The following is a 23,050-nucleotide window of genomic DNA, read 5'->3' on the forward strand; positions in this document are numbered from 1 at the left end:
CACTTCACTATCGACTCTACCGACCAAAAATTTGGTACTTTTTTTTTTTTTTATCTATTCCTTGATTTGCAAGGAGTGTGGATCAGGGCTCACTGAGCTCAGAGACCCTGACTATCTCCAAAAGGCCTGACTGACTCCACTCAGCTGGTTGCTGGCTTGTGTTGACACGTTCCCCTCTCCACTTACCAAAGAGTCTGCCACTGCCCCAAGAAGGCTGGTTCCTTTTGTTGCTGGAAACTCTGCTTTGGTGTTGCTTAGAACACACAAAAATGTTTGAAGCACATTGAAGTTAGAGTACAGTTAATCAAATGCAAACTCCACTCAGCCCCTATCTGCCAAAAAGAAACCATTTTTAAAATGATTTTCAGAATCCCTGACAGTGCTGACTGTGTTTATGGCAGTGGGGTTGCCGATCTTAGGCGGCCACTGTGGGCGGTATGTAAGCAGCATTCCCAAAATTAAAATCACATTGAACTTGCCGCATTAGCCATTGCCACATCGGAACGCTGATGGGCTTAGTGACCATGACCAACCCAGGCCAGAGCCTGTCAACAGCCAAAGGATCAGCCTCTCCCAATGTTTGTGCTTTGCCCAACTTGTTACAAGTTTAATTCTTTGCAGCTTGCTCTTCCTGCTGTTCTGGCCTCTGTCTTCTCTACCGTGTCTTAAAGAGCATAGCAGGCTACACCGCCTCATCCAGCATGACCATGGGGGCCCTGGTATAGGTCAGCAGACGCAGGCACCCAGCTCTCAGGTCTGATGACCCATCAGATTAGGACTCCAGAAGGTGTGCTTCAGTGTCCTCCCCACTCTGCCTCTGCCAGAGCTCGCTGGTTACTTCTAAAATTCCATCTGGAAGTGGCCCAAGATGCAGCAGATGCAAAGAACCGTTTGATTCACCACTTCTTGGGACAAGTGGAGTCTCCCTGCCTCTCTTCATATATGAAAGCTTGCTAAGTAGTGTTTGCACCACAACCGTGGTTACTTTGCAACACACCGAGGTCTTCAGCCCTTCCTGAGAAACGAGACCAATTGTCTCTGTCTCGGGGCAGCTGAATGGAGCGCTGGGTTGCAGAAACCTGGCGGTGAAGAGGTTAAGTCGCTCACCCGGTGGCAGGATCTGTGTTTTCCTGCCCGCACTTGCTCCTGGCCCCAGGCAGTGCCTGCTGTGTGGGGAGGGGGTGAGGGAGGTCTCGCCTGGACCCAGGTGGCCGGCAGGCCAACCATGTTATTAAGAAACAGGGATCACAAAACCTTGATCTTCAAAAGAGACCCCTAATTAGTCGCCAGCCCCAAGAGTAAATGGCATTCCACCTCAGCCTGGCGATGCGGGAAGGGCGCCTTCCAATCCAGGGGACTAATTGCCATTATTGGCTCTGCAAAGATCCTGCTGTAAACACTTGTCATCCGAGCCACTTCTGGTCTGCAGACCTGAGATAGCAAACTGTTCCTTCGTGCCTCAGACTCCCTCAAATGCCTCTTCAGTTCCTTTCTCTAGGTGGGCCATCTCATTCCTGCCCCTCCCTCTTGCTCTGATGAGATTTTCCAAGATTTTCCTAAAGCTGAATCCTTGTCAAGAAGGGATTTGAAAACATGTTTTCCTTTATTCTCATCTGAATGTGAAAACATATTCTCAAAAATAAACTTTAATTGCAAGCAGAAGAGATTTATCACGAATCTAACAGGGCTTAAGCTTCTGGCCCCTCAAGTACACAGATCTTTCCCCAGGTCCAGGGAGAGGCCTTCACGGTGTGTTCTTGTGACCATGTCATTTTGTCAAGTTTGAACCAGTCAACTATCAGTCAATCTTTTTCTCAAAGAGAGCCCACCAAACGTATAAAACCAAAGTGTGCTCTGTAATACTCAGCGTGTCTCTTTTATCTCATGCACTCTGGTTGCTCCTGGAGATAAGTATGTTTTCCCTGTTCTTACACTTTTTGCTTCTTGGTCCTGTTTGGTATCTGTGAAGGGCAACTTCTTCAGGCCCCATGCAGGATGCTAGGTTTTGTCTGAGTTTACACTTGAACTTGGGGACTGTTTCAAGACCCTGGATCCATCGCCTTCAGGTGCAGCTCAGATAACACCAAACTCAGAGGGCAAAAGAGGCCAACCTAGAGAGAGGTTTAGGGGCCACAGGAATTTGGGGCTGTGGTTCACATATGTCAGAGAGAGAGAGAGACGGAGGAGGATGGCAGTGAATACTTTCTGAATGTCCTTGTGAAACTTGAGTTTTCTTTTTTAAATTTTATTTGTTTATTTGGCTGCCTCCGGTCTTAGTTCTGGCCTGGGGCCTCAGTAGTTGTGGCACGCGGGCTGTTTCTCCATGGCATGGGAATCTTAGTTTCCCAACCAGATTTACACCTGTATCTCCCGCATTGCAAGGCAGAGTCTAAACCACTCGGCCACCAGGGAAGTCCTAGTACGTGAGTTTTCTATTCACCTTTAGGTTTGGCTTTTATCAAGCGTCTCGGGGCCCTGAGATGACATGTGCCACACATGCGTTCATAGCAATCTATGTGGCAGGACCAAATGTCATGTGATGTCAGCCTGTTTCCTCAAAAACCAAGCTTCAGAACTGTTTCATGAGGGAGATGAGGAGACACCCTTACTCAGCAATACCTCCTTTGTGTGAACAGCGCAGGGTGCGGCAGGAAGGTGCACGTTCTATACTCTGGGCTTAGGGTATTTGCTCATAGGATTCCATTGTCTCCATGATGGAGCTGATGGTTTTCCTTCTGTAGGTAACCCCATAACCTCAGACAACCGTGAGGACACAGAGGTGCTATACTTCCAAGATGTGGGGTTCCCAAGATGACAGGGCCATTTTTCTCCCTCTCCAGAGGCGGGGAGGTGGGGCATTGTATTTGTCGAATCATCTCCAAAAAGGCCAGCACTCCAAAAAGATGCCCAAAGCATGATTTGAACCTATACATTTCACTGATTTGAAATGTTAGAAGTTGTATGCCAAATGTTTGGTTATTTTAACTAGTTCAGAGAGGAAGGACTAACATGGGTTTTGACAACAAACAAAACCAGTTTTTGTTCTATCAGTAATGTTTAAAAGATTCCAATTTCAAACTAAACACAATGTGTGGTTATTCTGTCAGCGATTTATACAGCCACCAGGGCGCCACAGCTACACACTGCATACATCATTGTATTTTTAAAATGTACTTAATGAACTTTTTTTTTTCTTTTCTAGTAACTACTTCATTGCCTTAAACGAATGCATTCCAATAGAATTTGTAACAAATGACCACTTTGTGTTTGCATTAATGCCAAACACGTTTAACAAATTTTTAACAAGGAACCCTGGCAAAATGCCAAACTCCTAGAGGGACACCGAAGGAATGCTATAAATTTAAACTAGATTTTACCTTTTCACTTAGCTCAGCAAGTGTCTTAGGTGTCTTACTATCTCAGGATTGTGGCATTTCTATTTTATGTCAGATAAGTAGTACATTTTCATTACTTTTACGACTTAGCTTGTACCTATTTCCACAGGACTTTTAAATCTATGCAGCCGTGTCTGAAATAATATGATGGCAGCTTCGAAACAGATCTTTACTTCTGCAAAATCTGTATCTTTTAAGGGTTGGTGTATGCATGTATATATATACATTTCTTACCAAAATATCTTATAGTGTGCAATTATCTTACAAATTTTACAATGTTTATCTTATACTGTTAAGCAATTAAATGTAAAAGCAATTGATAATACCTGTGGTTCTCAAGTGGGGGTCATTTTGCCTACCCCCACCCGAGAGGAGTTTGGCAACATTTGGAGACATTTTTTGTTGTCAAGATTGAGAGAAGGCTTCTAATGGACCATGGCCCAGGATGCTGCTAATAAGCACCCCATAATGCCCCTGAGAGTCCTCACAACAGGTACCCGGCCCACCGTAAATGTCCTCTGGTGAGTGTCCACAGTGCGAAGACTGAGAAATTGTGGAGTAGAATGACAAAGGCATTTAGCTGGTAGGCAGTCTCTTGGGTTTAGGAAGGTATTATTTTAAGAAAAAAAATTACAACTAAAGCAAACTCAACCAATTTTTTTTTTTTTTTTAAAGATTACGTAGAGTAAAACGCTGATGTGTGGCAGATTTCTGACTTGTACTTCTGCTGCCATCTGACCACTGAGGAGCAAAGCGGGCCCATGGTAGCTGGGCCTGAAGTGTCGGTGCTGGGGGTGGCTGGTGGCCCCAATGTGGCACCTGCTCAAACTGGCCAACACAGGCTGGGAGCTGCTGTGCCAAAGGCCACCCAGGGCAGTGGGATTGGTCTCCAGGACACACCTGGGGGCAGGCAGGGGGTTCTGTACCCACGAGAATATAGTTTTAGGTGTTTCACGGGCAAGCACTTTCATTTTAATAGCTATGAAATTATTGTAAGATATATTAGACAAATTGTGACTCCACTGGGGTATTACAGCAGATCTTTCCTTAGAAGGAACTTTGTTTTTAGAAAAGGTTTTTGAAGAAAAACATTAGTTTACAGTGGCAGGCATTATAGAAAGGTCACAAAAACCGGGACAGTAGAGCATGAAAGATTGAGCTTGAGGAAGTCCTGGCCTTAGGGTGAAGAGACTGTGCTGTGGAGTCAAGATGATGTGATTTCAAATCAAGCCCCAGGAGGATGGGAATCTAACCAAAAGCACGTATTGCTTCTCCGGTAGCTCACATGGTGAAAGAATCTGCCTGCAGTGTGGGAGACTCAGGTTTGATCCCTGGGTCGAGAATATCCCCTGGAGAAGGGAGTGGCTACCCACTCTAGTATTCTTGCCTGGAGAACTCCCTGGACAGAGGAGCCTGGTGGGTTACAATCCATGGGGTCACAACGAGTCTGAAACGACTGAGCAACTAACACACACACACACACACACACACACACACACACACACACACACACACACACTTCCCTTAAGCTTCTGTTTCCCCACTGCTAAGGGAGTGTCAGCCAGGTCAATGTCATAGATCTGTCCAGTTTGTTGGAGATAGTTCTCTCAAAAGCACAGAGCACCCTTGCTGGCAGACAGTGTGCACACAATATTAGCTGTGAATAATTCTGACCACAATAATAATTGCAAAAATAAAATCTTAGGCACAGCAGTCTATGCTACCATTTTGTCGTACACATCTGAATTCATCCAAATCCCTTCACTTAAAGCCTTGTGGATGAATTGCACCCCACAGCACAGAAATGGAAGGCAAAGATGAAATCTGCGGACTCTCAGGGCCTCCATCCCACCCAGCAGGCTCTACCATCCCAAGAGCAGTTATCAATTCTGAGCTAAGGTCTTGCTGGGCCCACCCCCAGCCCCAGCCCTTTGGGCTCTCAAGTGTTACATTTTATTGCCCTGTGGAGCATTAGAAGGCCACTCGCAAGGTTACATGTTACTCTCCACTCATATTTTTGAATTATGGCTTCAAGGTGGTTGCTCCTATCAAGAAAATTAAATGATTTAACGTAATTTGTTGCCACTTTGATCACAACAATAATAAATAAATCTTCATGAGGAAAACGAGAAACCCATTCCACCCCGTTTTAAAAGATGTTAAGTAATAACACAGATGTAGTTATAGATTTTTTTTCTTTTTTTTTTCCAAGCAGAAACAACTCTATTGGGTTTTCCTGGGAACAGAGTTGCTGGGTGGAGTTGTCCTTCGGGATGCCCGCTACGCCAAGAATGAACAGTTCTTCTCTTCAGACTGCTGTTCGTTAGCCTATCAGGCACTGGCTTTTATGTGGGCACCATGTGCGATGTCGGGGGCATCCAAAGCTGCTGTGAATGGGTGTCTGTTTTTGTACCTGGGGGCACTCTGCACACATTTGGAAAGCACATGGAGCGTAATGGACATTAACCCAGATGTCAAAAATAGCCTGCGTTTTACTACTGTTATTAAACAGTTTCCCCTTTAACCCCTCCATGTTTACCAAAGACCCCTTTCTCCCAGCCTGTTTCTGCAAATCACTACTGAAAGGGCAAGAGAAGAAAGCCATAATCCGGCAGGTGTCTTTATGCCAAAGAAAAACAGTCTGAAGGAATATTTGTGAGACACCACACGTTTATAGCCTGCTCTCCTGGGGGCGCTTGTCCTGGGGCGAAATCGACTGCTGTGCTCAGCTCACCGGCATCCCCCGCCCCCGACACCCCACCCCTGCACACCAACTGCAGGATTCCCTTAGAAAAAACCAAGTCAAGAGCATTGATCCCATGCAGTACTGATTTTTTCACAATAGAAATAGCTTTCTTTTCTGCTCTGATACTCATTACACATTCTCTGGTTTAAAAAATCCAAAAAGTGTTCAGTTCAGTTCAGTCACTCAGTCATGTCCAACTCTTTGTAACCCCATGAATCACAGCACACCAGGCCTCCCTATCCATCACCAACTCCTGGAGTTTACTCAAACTCATGTCCATCGAGTCAGTGATGCCATCCAGCCATCTCATCCTCTGTTGTCCCCTTCTCCTCCTGCCCCCAATCCCTCCCAGCATCAGGGTCTTTTCCAATGAGTCAACTCTTCACATGAGGTGGCTGAAGTATTGGAGTTTCAACTTCAGCATTGGTCCTTCCAATGAACACCCAGGACTGATCTCCTTTAGGATGGACTGGTTGGATCTCCTTGTAGTCCAAGGGACTCTCAAGAGTCTTCTCCAACACCACAGTTCAAAAGCATCAATTCTTCGACGCTCAGTTTTCCTCATAGTCCAACTCTCACATCCATACATGACCACTGAAAAAGCCATAGCCTTGACTAGACAGACCTTTGTTGGCGAAGTAATATCTCTGCTTTTTAATACGTTATCTAGGTTGGTCATAACTTTCTTTCCAAGGAGTAAGCATCTTTTAATTTCATGGCTGAAATCACCATCTGCAGTGATTTTGGAGCCCCAAAAAATAAAGTCTGACACTGTTTCCCCATCTATTTCCCATGAAGTGATGGGACCAGATGCCATGATCTTAGTTTTCTGAATGTTGAGCTTTAAGCCAACTTTTTCACTCTCCTCTTTCACTTTCATCAAGAGGCTTTTTAGTTCCTCTTCACTTTCTGCCATAAGGGTGGTGTCATCTGCATATCTGAGGTTATTGATATTTCTCCCAGCAATCTTGATTCCAGCTTGTGCTTCTTCCAGTCCAGCGTTTCTCATGATGTACTCTGCATATAAGTTAAATAAGCAGGGTGACAATATACAGCCTTGACGTACTCCTTTTCCTATTTGGAACCAGTCTGTTCTATGTCCAGTTCTAACTGTTGCTTAAAGTGTAACCTCCCCCCAAAAAAAATCAAAAGAAGAAAAATTTAAAGCACCACCCAGAGAAGATAATTATTAACAATATTCTGGCATATGCATTTGTGAGTATGGGTATGGTGATGCAAAAATGAGATTGAACTATATGAATGGAATTATATTTTTTTAAAATTTATTTTGGTTGTGATGGGTCTTTGTTGCAGCGCGTGAACTTCTCTAGTTGTGGTGCATGGACTCAGTGGTTGGGGCGCATGGACTTAGTTGCCTCACAGCATGTGGGATCTTAGTTTCCCCAACAGGGATTGAATACTTGTCCCCTGCACTGGAAGGCAGATTCTTAATCACTGGGCCACCAGGGATGTCCCCTGTAATCTGCTTTTTTCATTGAAAAAATATGTATGTCTTTCCATATTAAAAAATTAGAATAAAACTGTCATGTAGTCAATAAATCTTAAGCATGACTGTCACAGCCCCCTGTTAAATTCCTTTCAAGCACAAAATTTTCTTATTTATTTATAATAAATAAGAAATGGATAATTTCTAGTTTATTATTTGATCATTCTCTTGTATATATATATATATCTATTTGTTTTTTCTCTTACTCTTGAAAATACTGGCCCTGTGAGGGCACAGATGTTGTCTGTTATTTTTACTATTGTACCCTTGGCAGCAAGCGTACCTTCTGGCACAGAAAGGAGGTATATTAGTTTTCTATGCTGCATAACAAATCACTACAAACTTAGTGGCTTGAAACAATACCCATTTATTATCTCAAAGTTCTATAAGTCAGACGGCCATTCATGCTCCGCTGAATTCTATTCTTAGACTTATAACGCCAAAGTCAAGATTTTGGCTAGATTTAACCTGACTAGATTTAACCTGGCTAGATTTAACCTGGAGGGTCTGGGGAAGTTATGCTGTGGCAGAAATTAATTCCTTGTGGTTGTAGGACTGAGGTTCCTATTTCCTTGTTTGCTATTAGCTGCTGGCTTCTCTTGGATCTGGCAGGACACTACCAGGTCCTTGCCCTGTGGCCCCCTCCATCTCAGCACAGCAGTTCCCTCTTATGTTCCAAATTTCCCTGGGTTTCTTCTCCTACCAGCAAGAGGAAAGTCTCTGCTATTAAAGGGCTCCCATGATTAAATTAGGCCCACTCATTTTCTCAAGTCAAATGATTAGTAACCTTAACTATATAAAGTTGTAATCATGGTGTGAGATATTCATAGTCTCAGTGCCAGGGATTGCAGCAGGAAATCTTTGGGGGTTGAGGGAACTTTAGGATTCTGCCTGTTCCAAGTGCCCTCTAATACCTATGGAAAGAGTGAGTGAATCAACTTGTTGATTGAATGCACATGGCATAGAGGATGCTACGTGAGCAAGACTGGCCTGACCCTGCTCTCATAGAGCTTGCAGCCTCGACCAATGTTATTCAGTAGAAATATATCACAAGCCACATCTGTAGTTTTGAGTTTTCTAGTAGCCACATTGAAAAGAGTAATAAGATACAGATGAAATTAACTCTAAAAATATATTTAATTTTATCCAATATATCCAAAGTATCACCAGTGCACAGTTTACACTTACGACAGATCTCAAGTTGGACTAGCCCCACTTCAAGTGCTGAGTAGACACACGTGTTCAGTGGCTGCCATATTGGACAGTGAAAGTCTAGGGACGTCACAGAAGGGGGGCAGTGCAGTGTGTGTGAGACTTCCTGCACACCATCCCACACTCAGGAGGGTCAGGAAAGACCTCCAGGGAAGAAGTGAAATCTAAACTGAGACTGAAGAATAAGTAGGAATCAGTCAGGTCAAGGGTTCATGTGAATGCATGTCAGAAAGACAAGTCTGTACAATGAGGAGGAAAGAAAGCTTTAGGACTGCAGAAGCCAGTTCAGCTTAGGGGGAACTTGAAGCGTGGAGCTGGAGAGAGAGGCCAGCAAGCCAAGAGTCCATCCTCCACCCTGACAGCAATGGGATTGTAAATGAAGGCTGTAACAGGGAGTGCAAGATGAAGTAGATGTTGTTGTTGAAATAGCACTGTTGCCTGTGCTGGTGGAGTGCAGAGTGGGTCCTGAAGGAGAGGACACGGTGTGTGTGGGGTGGGGGGGTTGTTGGGGCCGCTGCGACCATCCAGGACAGGGAGGTCAGGCCAAAGATTATCTCACTGTGGGTGGCTGCCCAGATTGCCTCCTTGGTAGAAGCCAGGATTCCTTTTAAAAAAATTTTTAAATGTATATGCTTCTTTGCTCCTCAGTGAAGGTTCATTTGCCTTTGCAGCTCCTGGCAGTGTCATCTGAGATTTCTCTTTTCCCTCAAATCCATTTAGGCCTCCTGGCAAAGGGATTGTCTGATGGAAGGAGCGGCGACACTTTTTGAGAGTTCCCTTTCCCACAGCATAAACCTTACCCTGAAACAGTGCGTTGCAGTCGCAAGGCACTGTATTCTGCCTTGTGACCTGTTACCCAGCTGGAAATCTTTGTCTCGACTGAATAAATGATTGTTCTTTGCTACTTTATCTTGGAAAAACATCAAGGACATGGGACATTCGCCGTAATTGTTTTTCACTCATTTCCCCGATCTGTAAAATATGACCGGAGCATTTTAGTACTACTTTGGGTTTCTCTTTACCTTTTAATCATGTGGCCTTTTAATATATTGGTCAGCCCCTTAAAAGGATGATTAAGAAATGCTTAATGCACAAAAGAATTAGAGCTATGCACAGCTCATGAAGCAGAAAGCGTGCTCTGACTTAGAATTTTCATACGAAGTTCACCGAGATTTTATGTGCCAGAATGAGTAATATGATCCGCTCTAGGAACTCCCTAGCTCTCTGGCTCTGCAAAAGTCATTTTTTTGCCCCGATTCAAGTTTCTTAACCAGAAGGGTTACACCAAACTCCTCAGAGTATGAATTAGCCGAGTTCATCCAAGCCACATATTTCATTTGCACTGCTTAACGAGGGTTCGAAATAACTGCCTACCTGTGCAGACGCTGGGATCTTTGGTTGGCTCATTAGTCAGTGTGACTTGAGAAATGCTGTGTGTCAGCCACCAAATCAGACAGCTCAGGCTGTATATAAAAACTGGCTCATATGTGTGTGAGTTTGTGTGTGTGTGTGTGTGTGTGTCTGTGTTTGATCTTTCCCCTCCCCGCCTTATTCCCCAGATAGCTGCACTATTGCCATGTGCCTGGAAACTCCTAGAATATTCCAAGGCAATATGTGAATGATAACCATGCAGGCACACAACGTCCAGCATCAGTAGGGAAGAAAGTCATCATCTGAGGGTTCAGTGTGGGATGGTTCTCTCCTCTTACCCGTTCTACTGTTTCTTCGCAGGTGGCAGTTGTATGCCACACCCCGGGACCCTTAATGGAGACCATGAGAAAACTTGAGGTGCTTCCGGATACCTCTTACCCAGGGCCTGAAATATGCACACAGTTGACTGTTGCACTTATGTTTAGGGCTAAACATATACACATGAGCCACAGGATGGTGGCAATGATAGCCAACTTCATTTCACTCTGCTGTGTTTAAGGAGATACCAATATTCTTTTTTAAGTTATGCATTTATTGTGGTAAGATACACGCTAAAAATTACCACTGTAACCAGTTTAAGTGTACAGTTCAGTGGCATTTAATACATCCATGGCATAATTCAACCAACACCACTATCCATTTCCAGAATTTATTACCACAAACTGAAATTCTGTGCCCATTCAAAGATAACTCTCCATTCCCCTCTCCCCTCAGCCCCTGTAACCTCTTATTTATTTTGTGCATTTTTGAATTTGTCTATTCTAGATATTCCATGTGAGTGGAATTGTACAGTATTTGTCCTTTAGTGAATGGTTTATTTCACTTACCATGATGTCTTCAGGGTTCATCCATATTGGAGCATGAATCAGAACTTCATTTGTTTTGAGGGTAGAATAACATTCTGTGGTGCATATATACTACCTTTTGGTTATTGTCAGTAAGGCTTCTGTGAGCATTTGTGTGCAAGCAGTCTGTGTAAGTCATTCTTCCAGGTATATACCTTGGAATGAAATTTTGTGTATTCTTTTAAATTGTTTCTCTTAGAAGGTCTGTAAGTGAATGCTAAGTTTTCTGGTATGTCGGCCATCTTTAATTCTCTAATATCTAAAAAGTCAAGTTTAAAAATAATTTAAAAACTATACTCATGGTAGAAAACCATGGAGAGGAAAAAGTGTTGACACATGATGTGGTCAAATAGAAATAACCTCTGTAACATTTGGGCTTATTTCCATTCCCTTTCTTCTTGCTTATCAAGAGGCATAAGAGGCATCTCTATCTCTAGGTGAACTATTTTTAAAAAGGCATCTTCTTCAGATGTGTTTGCAGGACATCATTTAACTTCCTGTTCACCTCCTTACTCTATTCTTCCTCTGCATCACCACCCTCCCTGATCCCCATTAGCCCTGATTAAAGAGAGGGGTGGTGGGTGGGCACACGGGAGGGGAGTGTTTGCCTGTAGTACCTCCAACCTCACTGCCAGTTCCTCTCCCTGCTAAACTCTGTGCTTTCTTGTTGCAGCTATCAGAAGGGCTGACTAAAGGGCACGCGCAGCTCTGCAGCAATATTCTGATAATCTATTGCAGTGCAGCTCACATCACTGTTCACCACCACCTGGAGCGCTCATGGAGACTGAAGAGGAGCTTTCACTTCCATCACTGAGCATGGCTCTGTTCGGCTCAGTGTTTCCTTCATCATCTCATGTCCTTTCCCATGGATTCAGACACGTTGGAGAGGAGAATGTGGAGGAGGAGGAGACAATGGCAGGTCCTCCATTTTTTGGTCGGGATTCGGGCATTTAAAATGTGTTCATCTCTTCTGAATATCATTATTTGATAACATTTTACTTCTGTTACTTAAACATCACTGGATGAATCTGAACTCCATGGGATCATAACTGTGGATTCAGCTTCTGTTGGACAACTAGCTTCATCTCCCGTCTCTCTGCTGGTTCAGTCTAAGTGGTCATCTCTAATGCATTAGATTATCAAAAAGTGTGAATTCTGTGACTGAGTGAGTGGTGCTGGCAGTGTTTGTATACTGAGATGCATGGAGTGTTTGACAGAGAAACCAAAGCACCAAAAATGGTGAGCCTTTACCCTCCTCTATTTCTTTAATCTGCGGTTTGAAGAACCACATTTTGATGGTGGAACCAGTCGTTACCTCTGGGCCAGGTTGGAAATGAAATCAATTTTTTAAACCACTAATACTTGCCAAGAAATCGCCTTATGAGAACATGGTGTGTGTCTCTGACAATGCATGGCACATCTAAATTGATCATTCATAGTTCTATTGACCCTGTGTTTGTACTAGGGAGTGGCTGGAGCCTGAGGCACCTGCATATTTCTATCCCATGGGTGTTACACATCACCCACAGTGGGGTCACCGCCGAGCCTCAGACTCTCGCCATTCCCGTACATGCAGGTCTCCACGAAGAAGCTGGGACTCATTCATACTCAAAATCCAAACGCTGTCCAAACAGCAAGTGTACGCTTAGATCTTCTGTAAATGAAAGGTCATTTGTCATTTTTTTTTTTGAAAAAAAGTCTCCAACATGGATTCCAAAACATTTTGAGCATCAAACATGAAAACATAGATGAATGAGGAATAATCACAAAAGCTATGTATCTGTATATAGCTCTACACAACATGTTTGTGGTACAGAGTCATTATTTAAAGCACATGCCAGGGACAGAGACCACATTTTCAGGTCTTTTACATACAGTGACATGGTCCTGAGGAGAATTAAACTCCTCCTGCTTCCTCTGAGATTAAAAAAAAAAAGAAATAAAGTTGTTGTAACTTCATAAAACTCATGACCGAGTCTGGAAAACATGTGCAACTCTTGTATTGATCTATTTCCTTGTCAATGAAAGAAACCCTTCCACGTGTATGCAAGTGGGGGATGAAAATCTGCATTTCTAAAGGACAAACAGTGAATTTAAGCATGAGTGGCCTTAATAAATATAGTTGTCTTTTTTTGCTGCTGTGGAAAGGATTCTAAGGAGATGTTCCTAAAGTCTTGCATTGAATTTAGTTGTTATTATTACTTCTTAAAATGTTGGTGCAATTAACTCTGGACCTCTTTTGTGAGCCATAGAGATATTTAAAAGTCAGACACCTTATTTATCTATCTGAGAAGACGAAGCTGTGTCTGGGTTGCGCTGTTCATCCTTGGTGCATTAAGAGTAGTATATTCAAGCAGGTTTCTGGCTTCTGGCTTTGTTCTTGTCCTAAGTATTGCGCATTGTGTAAAACTTTCATGTTGCACAAGCAATCCAAATACATTCATGTTTAATAAGTTTGTCCTTTAACTATCAAGGCAATCTAGGTCTTGACTGGAGAAACGAGCAGAGTTCTTTGCAAAAGTTATTTCACACATTTTGACATAATGCCTCCCTGAAAACCCAGGCCTCCTCCAACTCATGGCTGTGAACAGTTTGAGCATCCTTAAACAGGCGGCCTCACTGCCTCCTGCAGCCTGATCCTGATCTGAACTCTGCCACTGAATACTTGAAGTAGGAAAGCCACTAGGCATTGAGTGTCCTAGAAGCAGAGAAAGCAACCGACCATGAATAGCTAGCGATTTCCCAGTATGTGCCAATTCTGTCCCAGCTGTTGTTTTGAGGGCTCATTTTTGCCCCACTTTTGTTTGCCTAAAGTATTACTGATGTTCCTTTTATGGGACAATTATCATTTAGTTCCTTAAAAATTAAATTATGTCTAACGTAGCATCTTTCCATTATGTATCATGTAATATTCTCTGATGTTGAGGGGCTACCAAAAAATTCCCTTTTCACATATTAAAAATAGTTTGTGTTTACAGCAAACAACTGTGCTGTTGGGAAGACATTTCCTTTGCACAGACTTTAGCAGGTTTCCCCCTTGATCATAATCAAGTTGAGAAAGTTGAGGCTGACATTTAGGAGAAGTTGGTCTTCTTGCTTTGTGCAAAAGCAAGCTTGTACTTTATACCCTGTTTGATTTCAATGTACAGTCTCGATTTTGTATTTAATAATTTTTGTGTATCCAGTATGCACGTTAACAGCGTGTCAACTTTCATTTAAAAGTGGGTTTCCATTTACTTTTTAAACAGTGTTCATGACGAGACCTCAAATGTGTTGACATAAGCTCTATCTGAGATGTTTTTGTGTTGAGTGGCGTTTGAATGCTGCCAGGGGTCAGTATATCTAATTCCCAGAGACCCTCGTTTGATAGTGCTTCTTGTAATATTTCTCCAAGTGAGTGGCATGTGGGTTGTGATATTGACCATGTGATTATGGACTTCGATATGAAAAAAAATAAATAAATAAAACTAAGGAACCCTCAGAAACTACCAGTGGGCATGTAGTAGCCAGTCATTGTAACCTTGTGTCTAGTAGAAGTACAACGTACAAGGTATGTACAGTTCATACATTTGTTATCATGTGTATGAGAAGTACTTTGTGCTGATCGCCTTATTTATATTCATCAAATAAACTTTGTTTCTTTCTGAAGCGGGTTCATTCCATCTCGAATAAATGCTCCAACTGTGATGGTTTCTAGTCTTGTTTGGGTCATGGATCCCCATCTGAAGAAGCTATGGCTGCGAAGACAAGAGAAAGAAAAAGGGAGGCTCTGGACTCATTTTACCAGAAGAGCCAAGATGTAAATTTCCCTCTGTGCATAGCTGGAGCTCCGGGCTTATAGTGTGTTAAGAACTCAAGTTATTGGTGGCATCGCCCTTCCTCCTTCCCTTCCCTTTTGGTCTTTCTCTGTCTCTCAGTTCCTCCCTTTTTCTCCATCTTTTTATCCCTCCCTTGCTTCCTTCCTACCTTTTCTTGCTTCCCTTTTTCCCCTCTTTCCTCTTTTCTGCCGTGTTTCTTCTGTACTTTCCATGAGGTTGACATCAGTCCTGCCAGGTTCTCTCCACTTGGTGGTAAAGGTGACTCCCAACAGCTTTGAGTGTTCTTGGGTTTTTTAGAAGAGACAGCCCTCTCTCCCAGCAGCCACATCAGGCCTCTAGAGGGACTCTTACTAGTCCTCTTGGGATCATACATCCAGCCTCACTGGATGTGGGAGATGTAGTTTTCAAAGGAAAAAAATAGAGCTCTAGTCTAGAAGAGAGACAAGAAAGCTGAGCAGGTGAAAATGGAGTCCTGCCATCACTTGGGTACACACACAGAATCATCCAGAAAAACAGAACTGTCCATACAAGGGCTCCCCGGCCTTTGTAGCTCACCTGTGGATCTCAGTGGAGGACCAGCTCCTGGTTTCTTTTTAAATTTGAGTTCCAGGAAACAAATGATCAACTCTTGCCATTATTGCAATTAAATGGTAATTGATTATTAGCGCTAGACAGTCTATGTCATGTGACCAAATACCTTCATTTTACAGATGGAGAAACTGAGGCCCAGTCGGAAGTAGCTGATCCAGGCATACGTGGTAAGTTCACTGCAATCCCAGACTGTCCCTGGAGCTTCTGGGCCAGGAGTATGTGTCCCTGAAGACCCTCTGCAAAGGAGAGGATGAGACAGAGCCTCCTCCCCGTTGGCCCTAGAAGACACAGAGAAAATAGCATTTTTTTTTCTGTACTTCATGGACTCAAAGCTTACCAGGTATGAAATTTTCTCACAGTCAGGGACATTTAGGGGCAACCTGCAAAGTCATGTGTCCTTTTCTTTATGGTGCCTTTTTATGGAAAAAGAACTTTTGTTAGGCAAGAATTTCTTACCTCATAGAACTCCCTGAAGCAGCCGGCTTGCTTTCAGGCCTGAGTATATGAGGCCAGCTGGCCGTCAGACATAATCTCTACTCCTTCATGCACAAACTGGTCTGTTTGGAGGAAAAGTACCAGCTCAGAATTTGCGGGTCCACCTGTCCTTCAGTTCTATCGAAGCATGTAGATAATAAGCAAAAGGTTTTTTGTTTGTTTTTTTTTTTTAATCTTAGAAATCCACCTTGAGAAAGATTGGAGAGACTTTCTAAGTCTTGGGGTTGCTAGTCCATAATAATAATCACACTAATAAGTAAACAGATAAAAATAATTGAACATGATTGTGTATTTGCTAGGAGCCAGGCCATATCACCAAGGACTCACATGCACCCACTCCTTTATTCCCGACAACAGTTCCATGAGATTGGTGCTGTCACAACCCATGTTTCACAGTGAGGGGAATGGAGGTCCACAGAGATGACCAGAGACAGTGCATGTTTATAGAGCACTTACTTGGTACCAGTACTCTGCTAAATGCTCTGCTTACATGAATTCATTTATCCTGACAGTAATCCCTTGAGGTAGGTATTATCCTCATATATTCTGGTATTATTACTCTCCTCACCATACAGACAAGGAGAAAGCGGCCCAGAGACCTTCCACACCCCACCCAGCGTCTCCTGGATGGTACATGGATCGTGGAGACAGGCTTTTCACCCAGTGCTCAGGAAGCTCTCTGCTTCGGGCCCCAGGTCAGGTAAGTGAGGGGTGTATGGGACTGGGGTTCAGATTCTACTGGTACCCACCCAGCAGGGCTTCCGTGTCGCAAGCTTGGTCTCCAGCTCACAGAGGCCTGAGGGAGTTGGTTGCTTCATCAATGCCACCGCTGGTCCTTGTGAGAAGAGAATGGCAGTGGGGCCCAAGGGAAGTCAGGCCACATGTGAGAGGAGAGCGGGAATGAGCTTAGCACGCTGGATTTTAACCTGCTCGTCCTGGGCCTCTCCTGTGTGTCCTAAGCCCTCAGTGTGAGGCATCGGCGCCTGCTCTCCTTGGGTGTGCGAGGGGGAGCATCATGTGGCAGGCCACTGGACAGGTGTCCCCAGGCAGGCTCGGACCGCAGCGCCAGGATGCAGGGTGCAGGTCTAATCGTGGCGGCCACTGGTTCTCAACTCCAGTAATTGACCTCCTGCTTGCCTGGTTCTTATGATGTCAGAAGACAATGTGTAGCCTAAGTTAAGTACCTTATACAATTAAAAGCTTACTGTTTTATTTACATAAATTTACTTCCAGGAAAAAACGCCTCCATCATAAATGAGAAAGTAGGGTGATTTCCCATATATAGCTATCACCAACTGTAAGGGCAAAAAAAAGAATGAAGACAAAGCTCTGAGGCTGAAGCTTTCCCTTTTTTTGGTGAAAAGGGAAACTGGCAAAGGTTAGAGATGGGTTTGTGGGGCTGAACAGAGTGTGTTTGTTACTGAATGGGAAGGGCTGAAGATGGTCAGGAAAGGAATATGTAACTCTATGGCTGAAGGGTGTTTCAGACTGTGCCTGTGGACCGCCTTGTCATCATTTCAAGGGCCCACTTTGATCTCCAAATTTTAGGAAAATTGCAGCAACAAAAATGCAGAGATGAGTTTTTAGATAAACTTTATTTTTATAAAGGCTTTATTTTTAGAACCTTCTTAGATTTACAGACAAATCGAGCAGATAGTCCAGCGAGTTCCCATATAAACGTCCTTCCCACAAAGATACAGTTTCCTCTGTTATTAAGATCTTACATTCATGTGGTATACTGTCACCAATGGAACAGACACAAATACACTGTTATTAACAGAAGGCTATTCTTCATGTAGACTTCTTTAGTTCCTAAGACTTCCTAAGGTCCTTTTTCTGTTCCAGGCACTCCTCCAGAGTCTATATTGCATTAAGTTGTCACATTCCCATGAGTTACACTCTTTGTTTTTGGTGATCTTGACAGTTTTGAAGAGTACGGGTCAGTATATTGTAGATTGCCCCTCTCCTGGGATGTGTGTGATCTTCCTCTCATGGTTAGACAGGGCGTATGGGTTATGGGCAGAAGACCACAGAGGTAAAATGACACTTTCATTACATATCAAGGGTACATAGTATCAACCATGGTTTTTGGCTGTTTGCTGTTGACCTTCATTGATCACCTGACTGAGGTAGTGTTTTTTGGGCTGCTCCATTGTAGCTACTCCTTCCTCCCACTTTATGATAGATTGTTGCAGTGCAGAGATAAAGACAGACAGAACTTTCTGCTGGAAGCCTAGAGGACACATTGGCTAGAGAAGAAAAATACTCTTCAAGTCTTTTGGATCAAAATTGTCTAAATCGCCAGTCCATTGATTTGGTCTGTTTTTTGGACCAGTCAGTTTTCTCTTCTATTAGAGATGCCTTTGTCACCTCTAACCTTACCTTCCCCTGTTGAGTTACTTCATCTATGGCAGGAGTGAGTCTTGTGGGTAAAACAGACCATTGCCCTGGTGCAGAGCAAAGCCAGCATTTCTGTAGGTTAAAAACAGATGCTGACTGTGCCAGCACTATGGCTTCACTTAGAAAGGACTCAGAAAAGAAACTTCACATAAATTCAAGACAGAACCTCTGTGTCCGCATAACTCACTGGATAAGGGTGATGTGGCTGTTTGAGAAGTGAAACATGAGTGCTTATTTGAATAAGTTCAATTGTTGGATTGTTTTATTCTTTTGCAAGTACCTATCCCCCCACCAAAGAATTCCTTCAAAAGTCTTTGAAGAACAAAAACATAACGGAAGACAACTTGAGCAAAAAGAAATATATGCATGCACATACACATGCATGGCTTCATGCAGTGAACAGTTCACATGTAGCGAGTTTCAGGAGTGGCTTGTTCCAGGGACTCAAGTGACTTCTTAATGTCCTTTTCTTGGTTTTGCTCCCTTCCTGGTAATCCATTCTTGAGCAGCCTCAAGGTTTCAGGTGAGACCCTAGACCCCACTCCTTTCCCTAAGGGAGGAGTCAGGTGCTCTTCCCTGCTAGGTGTGGAGCCCACCTAGATCTTGTGGACTGAGAGAGGGGAAGGGATGGACTCCCAAATAAGAAAGGAAAATGGATGCTTAGGAGGCAAACTCAAAGGCACAGCAATATGATGTAGTCACAGTAAAACATCGAGGCTGGTTTATTTTACCTTTAGCTAGAGCCTTGACCCAGAAGGGAGCAACAGGATATGTGTTCTGGTAGAAACAACATTAGACTGGAAATTAAGACATGAGTAAAATCTCTTATTTTATAGCCATTTTGTTAAAGCTGCTCAATGGTAGCATGCCATCGCATGTACTCTTCATTTCTGAATCTAACCAGTAGAAATAACGTATCTCTTAACTACCTGATATAGTATACAAGAAAATAAAATAAGACAGTAAATGAGAAAATGTTTAGAAAAAATATTTTAGCAACAGACCTCTGTCCACAAGTCCTCAAATGACTTGTTTCAATTCTGAGAACCAGTTTGCACCGAAGGTAGTCTTCTTCCTGGGTGGCTCATCTATACAGTATTCAGGCGAATATATCAAGCAATAGATTTTAGGATAAAAGTTGTTGAGAAAGAATTACTGCTATTTGCACAACACAGATGAATCTCCCACAGCATTAGGTGAAAGCAGATGAACACAAGAGAATACACTGTGAGATTCCATTTACATAAGGCTCAGAAGCACACGCATTTCATCTGTGGGGTTAGAAATCAGGGTGATGTTTAACCTTTGGAGGGTTTGTAAGCAGTAAGGGCACAAGAGAAGGTTGATGGGGTGCTGGCCATACTGATTCTTGACCTGTAAGTTGGTTACATGGCTATCTTCCGTTTATGAAGATTCATCAAGTGACATAATTTCTGTACTCTTCTGTCTGTATGTCATTGTCACTCAGTCGTGTCCAACTCTTTGCAACCCCACGGATGGTAACCTGCTAGGCTTCTCGGTCCATGGGATTTCCCAGTCCAGAATACTGGAGCGGGTTGCCATTTCCTTCTCCAGGGGATCTTCCCGACCCAGGGATCAGACTCTTGTCTCCAGCATTGGCAGGTGAATTCTTTACCACTAAGTCACCAGGGAAGTCCTCTGTCTGTACATCTCATTGAAAAAGTTTATCGTATACAGGTTTAATGTCATTATGCATGAATCCAGTTTCATTGCAGAGGCTGGAAAACTAGGGCCTGTGGAATGAATTTAGACTTTGGATATTTCTTGTCTGACCAGCACTGTGTCTCAGGGTTCCTCCCACCGCCCCAGGGCAATAGTGATAGGCTGGGAGTCTGGGAACTTGGAGAAATGTTAGATGTACTTGCCATTTCTCCACAGCCCTCTTTCTGTCTCTAAAGCTACACCTGGCCAACTTCACCCCTGCCTGACCCCCTGAAGGTATTTGACTTTTCAGACTCTGGACAGGCTATAATCCTGACTCCATCAGAGCCCAGAAAGTGACCCTGGGCTGGTTACTCAGCCTCTCTGTGTCTGTCTTCTAATCCTAAAATTATAGTACATTCCCAGTTTTTTTTTTAGACCAAGGATCAAATGGGCACGTAACACAATGCCAGCCATTCAATAGATTAAAGAAAAAAAATGGAAAGGATAACTATTAGTAGTAGTAATTTTTAAATAATAGAAATGTTTAATGAAATAAAATTGCTGATCACCTGTGGACTCCCAACCATTGTCTCACAAGAACTGCTGCTAAGCTAGTCCTTGTTCAGATCACATTTGCCGTGTCAGTGTTTTCATCAACCATGTTTAATAACCAGTTACCAGATCTGGATATTGGGGGCTGTAAATTTCCCTGGTGACTGTTGCCAGTGGCAGGGAAGGAAAGACTTGGGTAATTACCACTTGTGTTTCCACAAAACACATGAACTCAAGTCAAAATCAAGGGGTTTGGACAATAAAACATCAGGGTCTTAAAATGCAAGAAAGAGCTGCCCAACCTGTATGATAAGAAATGGGTGCCTGGTTAGAAAACAGAAAAGGGGCTAAGACGAGTGTCGCAGAACACCGCTGGAAGCTGTTGCACTGGCAGGACCTTTTCTTTTTTTCCTTCCCAGATGCTGCACACATCTGGCAGAATTCGGCTTTCAGATTAGTCATGGGGTGGTTGGGAATCAGCACCTTCGCCCCAGCCACGGCCCATGGCCTTGGTCTTCCGTGTTTCATTAGTGATGCACGTGCCTTTCTTTGTTTAGCATGGTGGTTTGGAAATGATGCGAGGCTGTTCAGTATCTTTCAAACAAGGCAGCTTAATAGGTTCCATGGAAGTATCCCAAGACAGCAACAATTCAAGGGCTTTTAGAAATATGCAGACACCAACTCCAATGGAACTCCAATGGAAAACGCTCAAGACAATCCTTTGCAAGATGTTGGAGTTAGTTCCAAAACTCTAGTTGAGGATTCTTTGATTTTTGAGCATCATGTTTTCAGTATATGAGAAAAGAGGTTACCGTGGGTTTCAGGGGAAATGTCTTGCCTTTGGATTCCCCCAAAGTGTTACATTTCTTAAGAAAGAAGAAAATGGGTAAACTTTAAGTGCCCCCCCGCCCCCCCGCCACCCCACACCCCATGCAGGCTTTGTGTATCAGCAGGCTATCATTCCTACAGTGGGTTTGTTTAGGTCAAGTTTGTGTGTCCAGAAGGAGCTGTCCATATCAGCACAGGACCAGGGGCCTGGGTGGAGGAGGGGGTGGAGTTGAGCAGATTGAGCAGTGATAGGAGAGAATTGAAATTTCTTAGGATGATCAGTCCCAAATCTCCTGGATTTCCAGAAATTATAAAAGTCATGGGAGACAGGAATGCAAGGATTCTTCAATATCCACAAATCAATCAATGTAATACACCACATTAACAAATTGAAAGATAAAAACCATATGATTATCTCAATAGATGCAGAGAAAGCCTTTGACAAAATTCAACACTCATTTATGATTAAAACTCTCCAAAAAGCAGGAATAGAAGGAACATACCTCAACATAATAAAAGCTATATATATGACAAACCCACAGCAAGCATCACCCTCAATGGTGAAAAATTGAAAGCATTTCCCCTGAAATCAGGAACAAGACAAGGATGCCCACTCTCACCACTACTATTCAACATAGTGTTGGAAGTTTTGGCCACAGCAATCAGAACAGAAAAAGAAGTAAAAGGAATCCAGATAGGAAAAGAAGAAGTGAAACTCTCACTGTTTGCAGATGACATGATCCTCTACATAGAAAACCCTAAAGACTCTACCAGAAAATTACTAGAGCTAATCAATGAATATAGTAGAGTTGCAGGATATAAAATTAACACACAGAAATCCCTTGCATTCCTATATACTAACAATGAAAAAACAGAAAGAGAAATTAAGGAAACAATACCATTCACCATTGCAACAAAAAGAATAAAATACTTAGGAGTATATCTACCTAAAGAAACAAAAGACCTATACATAGAAAACTACAAAACACTGATGAAAGAAATCAAAGAGGACACAAACAGATGGAGAAACATACCGTGTTCATGGATTGGAAGAATCAATATTGTCAAAATGGCTATTCTACCCAAAGCAGTCTATAGATTCAATGCAATCCCTATCAAGCTACCAATGGTATTTTTCACAGAACTAGACCAAAGAATTTCACAATTTGTATGGAAATACAAAAAACCTCGAATAGCCAAAGTAATCTTGAGAAAGAAGAATGGAAGTGAAGGAATCAACCTGCCTGACTTCAGACTCTACTACAAAGCCACAGTCATCAAGACAGTATGGTACTGGCACAAAGACAGAAATATAGATCAATGGAACAGAATAGAAAGCCCAGAGATAAATCCACGAACCTATGGACACCTTATCTTCGACAAAGGAGGCAAGGATATACAATGGAAAAAAGACAACCTCTTTAACAAGTGGTGCTGGGAAAACTGGTCAACCACTTGTAAAAGAATGAAACTAGAACACTTTCTAACATCATACACAAAAATAAACTCAAAATGGATTAAAGATCTAAATGTAAGACCAGAAACTATAAAACTCCTAGAGGAGA

General features: G+C 43.0%; 1 protein-coding gene across 1 annotated transcript in view; it reads left to right on the forward strand.

The window, feature by feature from the left end:
• ERC2 (ELKS/RAB6-interacting/CAST family member 2) overlaps positions 1–11,872 on the forward strand; it is a 988,080-nt gene extending 976,208 nt beyond the window's left edge. The window contains exon 17 of the mRNA XM_061129191.1: positions 11,810–11,872. The gene's annotated coding sequence lies outside the window, so the exon portion shown is untranslated. The remainder of the gene's footprint in view (positions 1–11,809) is intronic.
• Positions 11,873–23,050: the final 11,178 nt, after the last annotated feature.

The sequence above is a fragment of the Dama dama genome, chromosome 24, assembly GCF_033118175.1.
Source record: "Dama dama isolate Ldn47 chromosome 24, ASM3311817v1, whole genome shotgun sequence".
NCBI classification, from domain to species: domain Eukaryota; kingdom Metazoa; phylum Chordata; class Mammalia; order Artiodactyla; family Cervidae; genus Dama; species Dama dama.